The 12,238-nt window shown below is 46.5% G+C and overlaps 1 protein-coding gene across 1 annotated transcript in view; it reads right to left on the bottom strand.

The window, feature by feature from the left end:
• Nucleotides 1-6,834, bottom strand: part of CD151 (CD151 molecule (Raph blood group)) — a 56,089-nt gene extending 49,255 nt beyond the window's left edge. Inside the window, exon 1 of the mRNA XM_067540547.1 lies at nucleotides 6,327-6,834. The gene's annotated coding sequence lies outside the window, so the exon portion shown is untranslated. The remainder of the gene's footprint in view (nucleotides 1-6,326) is intronic.
• Nucleotides 6,835-12,238: the final 5,404 nt, after the last annotated feature.

Raw genomic sequence — 12,238 nt, 5'->3', positions numbered from 1 at the left:
GGGTAGCCAACTTACTGACCTCCACTCCCCCAACCCTCCCCCCGACTGGGCAGAATCCTCTAGCCGCACCACCCTGCCACAGGGCGGAAGCTCTGAACTCCCCTCCCCAGTCTGGTAGGCACAGAGTGGGGGGCGGGGAGTACATAGAGGGCTCTGAGAGCCACACATAAACTGTAAGAGAGCCACATGCAGCTCACGAGTCACAGTTAAGCCACCGCTGGTACCTACTACCCTACGTCTGAATTGCCCTGATGGATCAGATTGATGGGCCATCCTGTCCAGTATCCTGTCTCCAATGCTGGACCGTAACCAGCTGCATCAGAGGAAGATGCAGAATGGAATAACCTTAGCTCATGTGAGTGGTGGTTGGCGTGTGCCCTGAAGCATGAGCCAACAGCTACATTTTATTATATAGCTCCAAGACTCCAAAGTACTTTCAGTCACTCACAGGGATTATTTCACCAATAGCTGAAATGCAGCCACTTCTAAAGCAGAATCCAGCAGCAATGGTGGACAACAGTTTACAGCTGAAAGCGAAGAATCCCATCACTGAGACCCGCAAGGGGAATTTAGGATGCAAATGTGGCTGTGACACCAAAGTGAAGACCCTGGCTCTTACATAAAGTGCCCCAGGGTCTTTACTGATCAGTCCTGCTGCCTTTCCTTTACTGTGCAGTAGTTTATTACGCAGTAGCCAGGACATGCGGTTAATACAACTGACTGAAGTAACTTTCTCTAATACAACTGATGAAGTAACTTTCTCAAGCTGCTGAGATCAGGAACAAAATAGTCCAACATGGTGACATGAGCAGGTTACCGGCAAAGATGGAGCAGGAAATGAGAACCTACTGTCAATTACACTCCTAACAGAGCACTGACAGCCGTAAACAGGGGCTGGGTACAAACTCCCTCAGTGCCCTATGGAACAAAGGCCTAATCTTCTGCCCGTAGTTCTGTCAAGGAACCTCATTCGCAATCTGCAGTTCCCCATCCCCTCCACTTCTCATCCCGCTATCTATGTGAGTGCACCCCAACCCAGGGCACCAGAGAGCGGTATTTCCCCATACAGAGACCTAGTCATAATGGACAGGGGTTTGCAATATAAGAATAGTCAGCAGGCTCCCAAAAGGGAATGCACTGGGGAGGAAGAAGGAAAGCATGGCCATGCTGCAAGTAGGAATTGCTTGGTTTATTAAGCTTTGTTGCAGCCAGAAGTTGTGGCAGGAAAAGGAACACATGGGGCGTGAGAGATGTATGAGGTATAGGTGGGTCCCAACAGCTGAGAGGACTTGGGGGGAAAGGGGAGAGTGAGTAATGGAGGAAGATCTAACCTCAAGCCTCAGGCTCCTGAGGTTTTGAAACTGTCAAGTCTAATTAATTTCCTGGTCTTGGTGGGAGCCCATTGGGACTGCTATGGTAGGGAGGGGTGTTGGCTAGGGAAAAGAGGGGCATGACTTTTAGGTGGAGTCACCCTGCCTCATTCTGGCTGACACCCCAGCCCTCTCCTAACCTAACTTGTCTGGCACCCAGGGCCCTGCTGCAGCAGAAACTGGAGGTAACCAGGTACTGAGACTAGAAGTAGGTAGAAAACAGAAGGCTCTTGACCCCCCTAAGTAATTGGGCAGGGGAGGGTTTGTTATTAGGAGATGGGGGCAGCAAAAGCAGAGAAAATGGCAGGAATGCTGACAGGGGTTTGCAGGGCATGGTGCAAGAAACAGATGTGTAAATGCCACTCTTCTCCTTTCTGATCCCACACTTTCTTCAGCTTGTGTGTGTGTGTGTGTGTGTTAAGGATGGGAAATGCTGCTTTGTATTTACATGCACTGGATTCTACCTGCTATAAACCAACATGGCAATGCCGTGGGGACACCACCATAACTGGAAGACAGATGAGGAAGTTGCAATGAGATGCATGGAGACACCTGACAGGATGGTTTGCTATCCACTAATATTGGTAAAAAACACATGGAGGGTGGAGATGTCCAGCGAGTGATTTTCCTTCCCAAAAACACGATTAGGGGAGTTTTAAAGAAACACATTTAATAGAAGACAGATGCATATTTTGTCAGATCAGAAGGAGGTGGCTCCCTGCATGGAGTGGAGGAGAACTAAAGAAAGCAAAGGTCAAAATTTTCAGAAGTAACTAGAGATTTTTAGGTACCTTGATTTTTGGTCACCTAACTTGCGACAACATAAAGGCGACTAATTTTCTGAGGGTGAGCAAATATGTAGTTGCTGCCTGTGTAATGTTTGTGCAGAGTGAACAGCTACAGCCATTGAACTCCACTTATTATTGGTTTTGCATAATCCAATCTGCTTCTTGAAAGGCCCATGACAGGACCATGTTAACCCTGCCTGGGCCACCCATCTCAAAACTGGTTTTTGTGTTACAAAGACAGATGGCAACTTCTCTCCATCCCCTCCCCAAGAATCCCTCATATACCTTTAGGATGGCCATAATGGAAATGTCCTGTGGAGCTAGGATTTACATTGTAAGTACCTTATTATGCTTCAGGAGAGGCAATGTTAAGTGTGTCAGCGTAGCACTAGGCTGAATGGGAATGTGCCTGCACTCATGCAGATTCTGTAAATCATTTCCGGGCGGGGGGTGGGGGGGAGGAAACACACACCATGTGCAGAGCAGCAGTCCAGGCTGCATTTAGGCAAGGGAGAGAGAGTTTGTGCTAGCAAAGATCATCACCACAGTTACTGTATCTGATCAGCAAGAGAGCGGGCCCTGACAGACAGACGACACTAAGACAGTCTACCGGTGCACTCTGACCACAAAACCACTGGTTTCATGAGAGCAATATAATATCAGCCCCCTGCACACTGCACCGCAAGGATGCAGGTGACCCTAAGGGCTGTTCCCAGTCATTTTACACAGTAACAATGTCAGAGAGAGGGGCTCTGAGCACAGCGCTAGAAGCCAGGACCTCTGTTGTTCTAACCGCAGCGTTAGCTCTAATACTGACTTTGCAGCAGCTTTCAGCAATTTCTTCATTTATCTGCCTCAGTTTCCGTATAGATGCTTCCCTACCTCACAGGCATGTCAGGAGGCTTAAGTGTTTGTAAAGTGCTTTGAAGATGGCAAGTGACAAATAACTGCTCAGTACAGGATGCTCATAAAGTGGGTCCTTTAACCCCCCACCCACAGCAGCTGGTGCACTCATGACAATTTTGCTGTTAAGGAGTTTCTCCTATACAGTGCTCTGCACCCTCTATAGGCTGCACAGAGATGAAACCACCCACTAAAAACAGTGGTCTCCAGTTTTTTTACCCCACACTCTGCCTTACCCCTCCCCTGTCCATGCCCCATCCCCATGGGACCACAGCAGGTGGGAGCCCAAGGCTGGGAGCAAGGCCAGGCGCTGAAGCAGTGCTGGGGGCAGAGCAGGGTTGGGTGGCGCTCCCTCCCCACCTCCCCTTGGGGCTAGCCCTGGCCCTGCCACAACCCCACCCAGAACCATCCCCTAGGGGGGCCCGCCCCATAGCTTGGGGGTCTCTGTATTAGAGCAAGCACTTCTGAAGCAGACCCGGCCTCTGAGGAAGCTCTCAGCACCCTGGGGAAGGGATCCCTTGCTGCTCACCCACCATGGCAAAGAGGGCATTGGGGAGGTATTGAGAGCAGCTGAACTGAGCAGAGCAGGAGTGAGTGAATGAATGCAGAACCCGCCTGAGAACAGTAAGAAGAGCTCCGAAGAGGAGCATGAGATGGGAAACTTATCTCAAAACTACATCAAGGTTGCAAGGCCTTTGTACCAAGCTGTGGGAAAGTCCCATGGTGACACCGGGAGACTGAACAAAATAAGCTCTTTTGGACTTCTCTATTGCCTTTGAAGACACCAAACACAGGGAGACCGGGACTAATTGATGTGGCACTGCAAAGCAACCACCTAGAGGAGAACGCTCGGAAGCTGTTTATCCAGCTTCAGCAAATGCTTCACTACAGGTCAGACGGTGAAGAATATTGGACTGAAGCCATGAAAGGAAAACGCAGGGGTGTGAGAGGAGCTTTGTGGGTCAGAAGATGCAGCTCAGCTCTCCTGCTCAGTGTAATCTTTCACTGCAAGCAGCTAGGCTCAGTAACTTTCACTTTTCTAACAGCAAAATAACGATTCCCTCTACGGCTGGAGGCAAGTTCCAGAGAGGTAGCCGTGTTAGTCTGTATACAGCAAAAACATCGAGAGTCCTGTAGCACCTTAAAGACTAACAAATTTCTGCAGGCATAAGCTTTCGTGGGCTGTAAGGCAGTGGGTTTGTTAATTATGTTTATTACAATAGCGCCTAAAAGGGCCACCCAAGAATGTGGCCCTACTGGACTAGGCAATGTATAAACACAGTAGTAGAAGACATGACATTTGACAGCCTATGTTATACCAAGAGGTCAGAATAGACTGAAGACAAAAAGGCACTACTGTGATCAAAGTCTATGAAATCCTACCAAGTGTGCTAGAACAAGGAGAGTTTCAGATTGGTTACAGTACGCAAAAGTTGCATCCATTTTGCCCTGAACTCTACTTTCCTTAGCCTATAGCAAGAGGCAGGTTAGCAGTAGCATGATGGTAGCACCCAGAGGGCCTAAAGACAAATGATGTGCTAGCTGCCTAAAAATCCCTGTGGGGGTAGAGGTTGTCTTCCTAACTTCACTGCAAACACCCCCACAAGTTGAGGTTTTAACTCAGAAGGGGCTTTTGAGTCTCCTCCATCAGAAGCAACCATTTTTAGTAACTGCTGAAGTCCAGGGGCAGGGATGGGGGAAGACCTTCCTGTTCTGTCTTCCTGTTGATTTAAATGATAAAGAGTCCCAAATGGCTGTTTTGTAGGACATAACTTTATTAAAATGGCTGCCACCATGCATCGCCTCTCTAATATTTTAACTAAACCCTTGATCCATGGGAAGGGCTGATCTTTAGCACCCTGTGAAACCCCAGAGCAAGAAAGGGGATGTGGGGAGAGAAGATGGATGCCTTATTTAAAAAAAAAAAATCTGCTACAGTGGGGTGGGTTCAATATCAAGGGCTTCTGTGATCAAGACATCCTGAATGCTATCTATTCTTTTCATTAGATGCCTTGAAGCAAAGGCTACTGGGAAATGCTACCTACAGCCAGCACAGCTCTTATCAGTTTTAAACTGGGAGACAGAGAGATAAGTAGAACAGCACATGGAGAATAACACTTGATTGGATTTCCTGGCAAATGTGTCCTCTCTTTCTCCCACCCTGAGCTCCCTAGGAGGATTTCACCAATTAATATTTAAACCTGAAGGCCGAGGTTTTATTTATACAGAAGGGGAACCTTAATCAAAACAAAAGCGAAAAGATATAAGCTCTATTCAGCAAAAAGAGAAGAGAATACACAGAATCCCAGTGTTAAGACTGAATTTAGACAACACCTAAAGATTTCCTAGTGATAAAGGCAGTTATGTTAAAAAATGCAACAACAAAATGTGGGACAATTTTTGTCCATGACTCTCACTAGGAAGGAAAAATGGTTTTGTGATTAAAGCACTAGAGCTGACCCCAGGAGATCACAGACAACATATGTGCCCTTGGGCAAGTCCCTTGATCGCTTTATGCTTCAGATCTGGCTCTAGATACATTAAAAAGAAAGTCTGGATTTCTCATAAGGCATCTCCTATGCTGCATGGAAATTCATGGCCTTCAAGAGAACACCAGCTGCACTGCTCCAGGCCAGGGGTTTGGGATTAATACAGCTCTTTGCCAGGGAATGCTCTCGACTCATTGTGACTCAACAGGGTGGCTGAGACAAAGTGGTTAAAATAATAATTAAAACAAAGTCATTTCTGCACCTCACAAAGTGTGAGATGGGTCCAGTTTAGAGTGCACATGAAAACTGCCTTTCCACAGGGAGGCGTTGGCTCTTTACAAACACCCCTTTCAAAACGCTGGACGCTAGAGACTTTTTGCTAGGCAAGAACTTGGGGGGGAGAGAAGAGTTTAACCAAGCTATGTAAACAAAAGGCAGCTGGGGGGGGGGGGAACGCCCTGTACACTAGCCCCTCTCTAAAAATATCCAACTTTCGAACTTGGTGGAGTCCCCGGGGAGAGTTTTGCCTCCCCCTCTCTGCCCACTCCAAACAAAACAGGCTCGATCCACTCCTCTTCCCCCAGCCTTCACTTTTCCCGGCCAGGAGTAGGACAGGAGGGTTTCCTTTGTTGTTGCTGCTGCTGCAGCTCCTGTTTCAGGTACGCTTCCCCTCCCCTCTCAGTCCCCACGCCACTTCCTTGCTTTGGCCATTGCATGCGTCTCCCTTGCAGGCAGAGCCCCTCCCCAAACAAAGAGCCCCGCGTACCTCCCTTTACCTTTTCCTGGCGCCTTGAGTGCCCAGTGACTGGGGCAGGAGAGCGATTCCAATCTTCTCACCGGCAGAGCTGCTGCGGCAGTGAAAACAGAGAGACAGGCACCCCCTGCTTTGCAGCCGCTATCACAAACCCCTCCCAGCCAGTCCCCAGCTCCAGCAGCTGCTCCAATGTTTAACTGTTTGAATAAACTCGGATCCTTCTCTCCAATAACTCAGGGACGCCTAGTGGGCAAAGGGGGCTAGAACTACCTAGGGTGCCAGCTCTGTGTAAACTGCAACGCCCCTCTCTTCCCAACAGCAGGGAAGGTGGGCCAAGAAAATATATTACCTCATCCACCCTCTCTGGCTAATATCCTGGAACCAACAAGGCTATGCCAACACTGCCTTCATTCAGCACAGAAGGACAACCTGCCACACCCACGTGGGGTGGGTGTGTATGTCTGTGAGAGAAGGTCAAAACAGACCAAAAATTTTTTAAAACCTCATAATTTGAGGGGCCTGGCTCACGATTTTTGAACTCCCCCAAGTAGCACTATTGCACATGGGAATTTTTGGGTTATTTCTGAACAACCCTGTAAGGACCAGACATTTCTAAAGTGCTGAATGCTTGCCACTCCCATTGACTGTGGAGTTGAGGGTGCCTGATTGGTACTTCTCATAATCACAGCCTGAGCATTACCCTGCCTTCCCCACCCCTTATCCTCTCCTGTCCCCTACCTCCATCAGCTGTCTGAAGGGTTACAGCTGATCCTCAGAGTGTCCTGGTGCCTTGGGAACTTTGCAGAGAATTGCAGGCACATGTACCACACAATTTTGTTGTATGGCAGATTTTTTTTCCCCTTGATGTTTTTAAAGGATTTGGTAACATTCAAAGACCAAAAGTTTGCCTTGGCCTGTCTCTTTGAAACTTTTTTATCCAATCAATCCATTAAAACAGGAAGGGGGGGGGGTGTCTCTATCTTAATCTCAGACTAGGAATTCAGGGTCCAGGAGTGCCAACCACAAATGTTCAAATATCATGAGTCAGGCCCACCAAAAATCATGAAGCCTGTAGTGTAGCACAGAAATCCAGTCCCAGTGAGCCAGACCCCACCCCTCATTTCAAGGCTTAGCAGCAGCTGGAAAGGAACTAGCAGGGAGCAGTTCTCTTTACTCACTGCCTTTTTGTTGGTTTTCTTGGACAGAAGCAGATGCTCAGCTCTGGGTGGGACACCTCCTTGTGGAATAGGCACGTTTGAACATTTTGTGCAGTTTTGTCTCACTTAATGCCTAGCAGGATGTTCCGTGGCATGATGCAGTAGTACCCCTTTGCCTGGGTGTTGGCCCAATCCTGTTTTCATGAAAGAACAGAGCCACAAACAAACCCCCCACCCACCCACCAAGAGCCACTTCAGCCTGACACATTTTAACTTTAATCAAAAGCTAAAATCTCAGCTGACTCTTATTGTTCTACCCTTTGAAATGTTCACTTCCGTCTTTTAAAAATATTCATTTACTGCATATCATTGGAACAAGCGATCCCAGATTTTTGTCTAAGCTATTCTCTGTAAATCCTGCATTAGTTTGACATGGTTCCAAATCATATTTAGTAATTCAAGTCTGTCTTTACTTAGAATAATTCTGTTTTAAGATTGTTTTGTAAAACCACTCCACTAACAATTTTATCTGTTTTTTACCCACTTTCAGAATATTTGTAAAAATCCTTTTTATATTTGCTTAAGTCAAAAATGAAATGTTTGCTTTAAAAGACACATGAATTCTTCCACTAGGAGTTGGCACTGAGTGAAGTGTGAATGGCTGAGCAATTAAGGTGGATGTAGACAGGGAGAGCGATTGAACAATGGTCAAACACAATGAAGACACCAGCCTCACTTCAAACATTTGAGGGAGGAAGAAAGGAGCGAAGATAATAACTTTTACCATTCAACTGGTGGAAGAGGAGCCCACCCTGATAACTTTGGAGTCAGCCCACTTCAAAGAACAAAAGCTGATCAGGCTTGCAACAATGTGGGTGATTAAGGATCACACCAAATGCAGATGCATCATGACAGAGCAAAAACCCATAGACTTACATGGGGTCTTTTCCCTATAAAATGGGACAGAAAGATGGAGGCTCACGTCTATATCACGACACCAGCCAAGAGTACCAGTGCGCATTGGCAGAACCTTGCTCCTCACCCTTGTGCTACAGTCACCTGGCCAGTGACTACCACGAGCACCAAGAGGCTGGTAACAATAACATCCGAGACCCCATGTATGTTTGTCTGTCTCCCTGTCTGTGTATGCCTGTCAGTGTGTGTGTGTGAGAGAATGAAAGTACCAATTGAAACATGTCAATGAAGTATATTTTATTAACAAGAATCTCTAATTGTAGTATTGCTACAATGTTGAGACTGTTTTCCTAGTATTTACATTATTGATACTATTTCACTAAACAATATTGATGTTAGTGGTTTTTAATTGATACTATTTACCAAATTTCTGTAGTCACAAACCTGTGATATTTGTTTGAATAACATGGGTCAGGTACATGGCTGCCTCCAGCACTTCAGCAGTCAGGTACTGCAGCAGGGAGCCCAGGTAGAGAGCTGCAGTGGGGCTTACTCTCACTGCAGAGTGCCCCTTCTTCAGGTAGCGGTGGACATGACTCACAGGGAATTGCAAACCAGCCCTCTTTGACGGGGATCTTGAAGACCAGGGATTAGCCTTCATCTTGCTATACCCAGACATTCTTTCACTAGACTAGAAGAAAGAGTGAACCGTCACCCAGAGCTGCCTTGACAGACAGACAGACAGACAAGAGACGAGGGGGAGTGTGCTAAACTAGATAGAAGCCCCCCTAGGAACAAGCCAGCATCACAACACTAAACACACTTAATGGTGAAGTGGTTAGCTGTATGAGAGTGTAGCTGCACAGATACCATTACTCTTCACCTTGGAAGGGAGAAAGATGTTGTACAGGAGGGGACCTGTTGCTCACAACTCATTGTAGCCTGTGTAATATACAAGAGCCCAGCTCAATAAATGCAGAAAGTTAAAGGGTAAGTGGCATGGGCAGCAGAGACACTTAACTAGAGAAGTTGTGGGGTCCCAGTGTGGGTGCCAGCTATTGTCCAGTATGTGAAGGAGAACAGGTATTGCTGTTTTGCTTTGGGGCCTTTGCAGGGAAGAACCTCTCTATGTGCCACAACACTCCTTTTTTCCACACCGTCTGACCACCTCCAGCAACACGCGTTCTTTAGAGGAACCCAGTTAGGTTGTGAAACTCATACCTTAAGGGCCTTCACCTTTGCTGGAGACAGTTTGCCACAGGGCTGAGGGGGCAGGCTATCAGTAGGGATAACAAAGCCGCTGGGGTGGGAAAGTCAGCTCAGCAGGCTGAAGGGGTAGGTACTCCCTGTAGATAGTTTTCCTCCTGTCTCCACAAGCCAAGACCCTACATCCCTCCACACCCCATCTCCCCACTAGCAGTGAAGCCATATTGAAGGCTAGTTCAGACACACAAATTTCGGCTAGTTGTCAACAGGGCCTTCCAGGACCTTTGCTGACCCATCTGCAAAAGGAGGCCTTTTCCATTACAGCCCATAGGCTGAGAAGAGGTTCCCTGTCCCTGAGAGAAACTCCTAGTACATTGGAAACTAGTTATAGGATAAAGTATTCTTGGTGTGGGAGTGTCTCTGCCAAGGCTTATGTTAAGCCATGGAGCATGCCCACTGTGAACTAAGGTAATGGATTCAAGCATCTCACTCCTAATTACAGTGGTGCAGCTATGGGAGGCCTTGCCCACCCCCAGAGTCCAAAGAGAGTTAATTGAAGGTGCCTAGCACCTCCTGAAGGAGGTGGCGGCAGAAGAAAGTAAATAAATAAAATCAGGCCACTTATTTAGGTGCTCACCATAAGCCTGAAATGCAGACTCAGTCCAAGATGACTGCTCAGTTACCCAGAGCATGGTGACTTGCTCTCTCCAGCCACCCTACATACTCACCATTACACATATCCCACCAATATAAATTCTCAGCACTAATGTCAAAGTGCAGTTCTGTCTGACCCAGCAACCCCAGGCTAATAGCATAAACTTATGCAAGAGAGAGGCAGCCATATCCCCCCATCAGAAGTTAAAGGATGCTATACCTGTCCCTCTTGGCAGAAAAGAATATTACAGCAATACACAGCAGTTGTTTTTCCCTTACAAACCCCTTTATTTATGTCTTTCCTGTTGCCTATTAAATCCCTCCCACCATCCCAGAACAGAAACCCTCTCCACAGAGAGTACACTTCCTTCATACAAAAGGACTGATCAAAAGCCAAGAAGAAGCTAATAGTTCACTTCTAAGGGTCTTCACAACATGTCCTCCTAGCAGCCTGTTGTCTAAACCCCACAAATTTCTCAGGTGTGAGAATCCAGTTGGTCCTTTTTAACTTTTTCAGCAGCAAGTGCCTCCACTGTCATAATACTTAGCTGTAGGGCCAACACCTGGGTTACTGACTACCCATTCCCCCCTCCCACAAAACCCCAAGAAGAGCTAAAGGGAGATGGTAAGTAGAGGAAATCATCAAAAAAACCCAGGCTGAGTTGATCAATTTGCTAATTGGGAAAGCAGTAGTTATGAATAGTTTGCTGTCAGACTCGGCAAGTGTATCTAATGGGATCTCACAGGGGTTGTCCTGGGTGTGGTACAATTCAATATTTTTGCTAATGACTTGGATGATGGGATGGAGAGTAGGCTTACAAAATTTGCAGATAACACCAAGCTGGAAGGGTTGTAAGCACTTTGGAGGACAGGATTAGAATTTAGACATTTAGAATTTAGATCTTAACAAATTGGATAATTGGTCTGGAATCAGTAAGATGACATTCAGTAAAGACAAATGCAGATTACTATACCTAGGAAGGAAAAATCAAATGCAGAAATAAAAAATGGGGAATAACTGGCAAGGTGGTAGTACTGCAGAAAAGGATCTGAGGGTCATGGTGCAGCACAAATTGAATATGAGCCAACAATATGATGTCATTGCAAAAAAGGCTAATATAATTCTAGGGTGTATGAACAGGAGTGTTGTACCTAAGACCTGGGAAGTAATTATCCTGCTCTACTCAGCAATATTGAGGCCTCAGCTGGAGTATTGCATTGTTTTGGGGGTCACACTTTAAGAAAGATGTGAATGTTTGGAGAGAATCCAGAAGAGAGCAATGAAAACGATAAAAGGTTTAGAAAACCTGACCTATGAGGACAGGATAAGAAAACCTGTACATACTGAATCTTAAGAGGACCTGACAACAGTCTTTAAATATGTTAAGGGCTATTACAAAGAGGACTGTGATCAATTGTTCTCCATGTCCATGAAAGTAGGGCAAGAAGCAATGGCTTAATCTGCAACAAGGGAGATTTAGGTTAGATATTAGGAAACACTTTCTAGCTATACCGATAGTTATGTACTGGAACAGTTTACCAAGGGAGGCTGTGGTATTCCTGTCCCTGGAGGTTTGTAAGAATAGGTTAGACGGACAACTGTCAGGAATGGTCTAGGTTTACTTGGTCCTGTCTCAGCATGGGGGGGCTGGACTAGATGACCTTGTGAGGTCCCTTCCAGTCTGACATTTCTATGATTCTACGTGCATAACTTTACTCACATGACTAGTCCCACTGACTTCAGAAAGACTAGCTACATGAATGCAGGTGCTCAAGTGTCTGCAGGAACAGGAACTGAGATTTAAGCTGCTTTGAGCAGGGTTATTTTTTAAGAGCTATGCTAACAGCACTCTACATAATTATATTGCCTTTAGAGTGAGAGGACTGACTCTACTACCACAGTGCCTCTCAGTATATCTTGGGCCTGATTCTCTACTCCACTTACCCTCAGGGAAGAGTGAGTGTGACAGGGGTGCAGAATGTTGCCATGTCAGAATGATAC

The sequence above is a fragment of the Emydura macquarii genome, unplaced genomic scaffold, assembly GCF_026122565.2.
Source record: "Emydura macquarii macquarii isolate MOO-44397 ecotype Brisbane River unplaced genomic scaffold, CSIRO-AGI_Emac_v2 contig_587, whole genome shotgun sequence".
Lineage (NCBI taxonomy): Eukaryota > Metazoa > Chordata > Testudines > Chelidae > Emydura > Emydura macquarii.
Note: the sequence above shows the minus strand (reverse complement) of the source record. Positions and strands in the feature narration are given on the sequence as shown.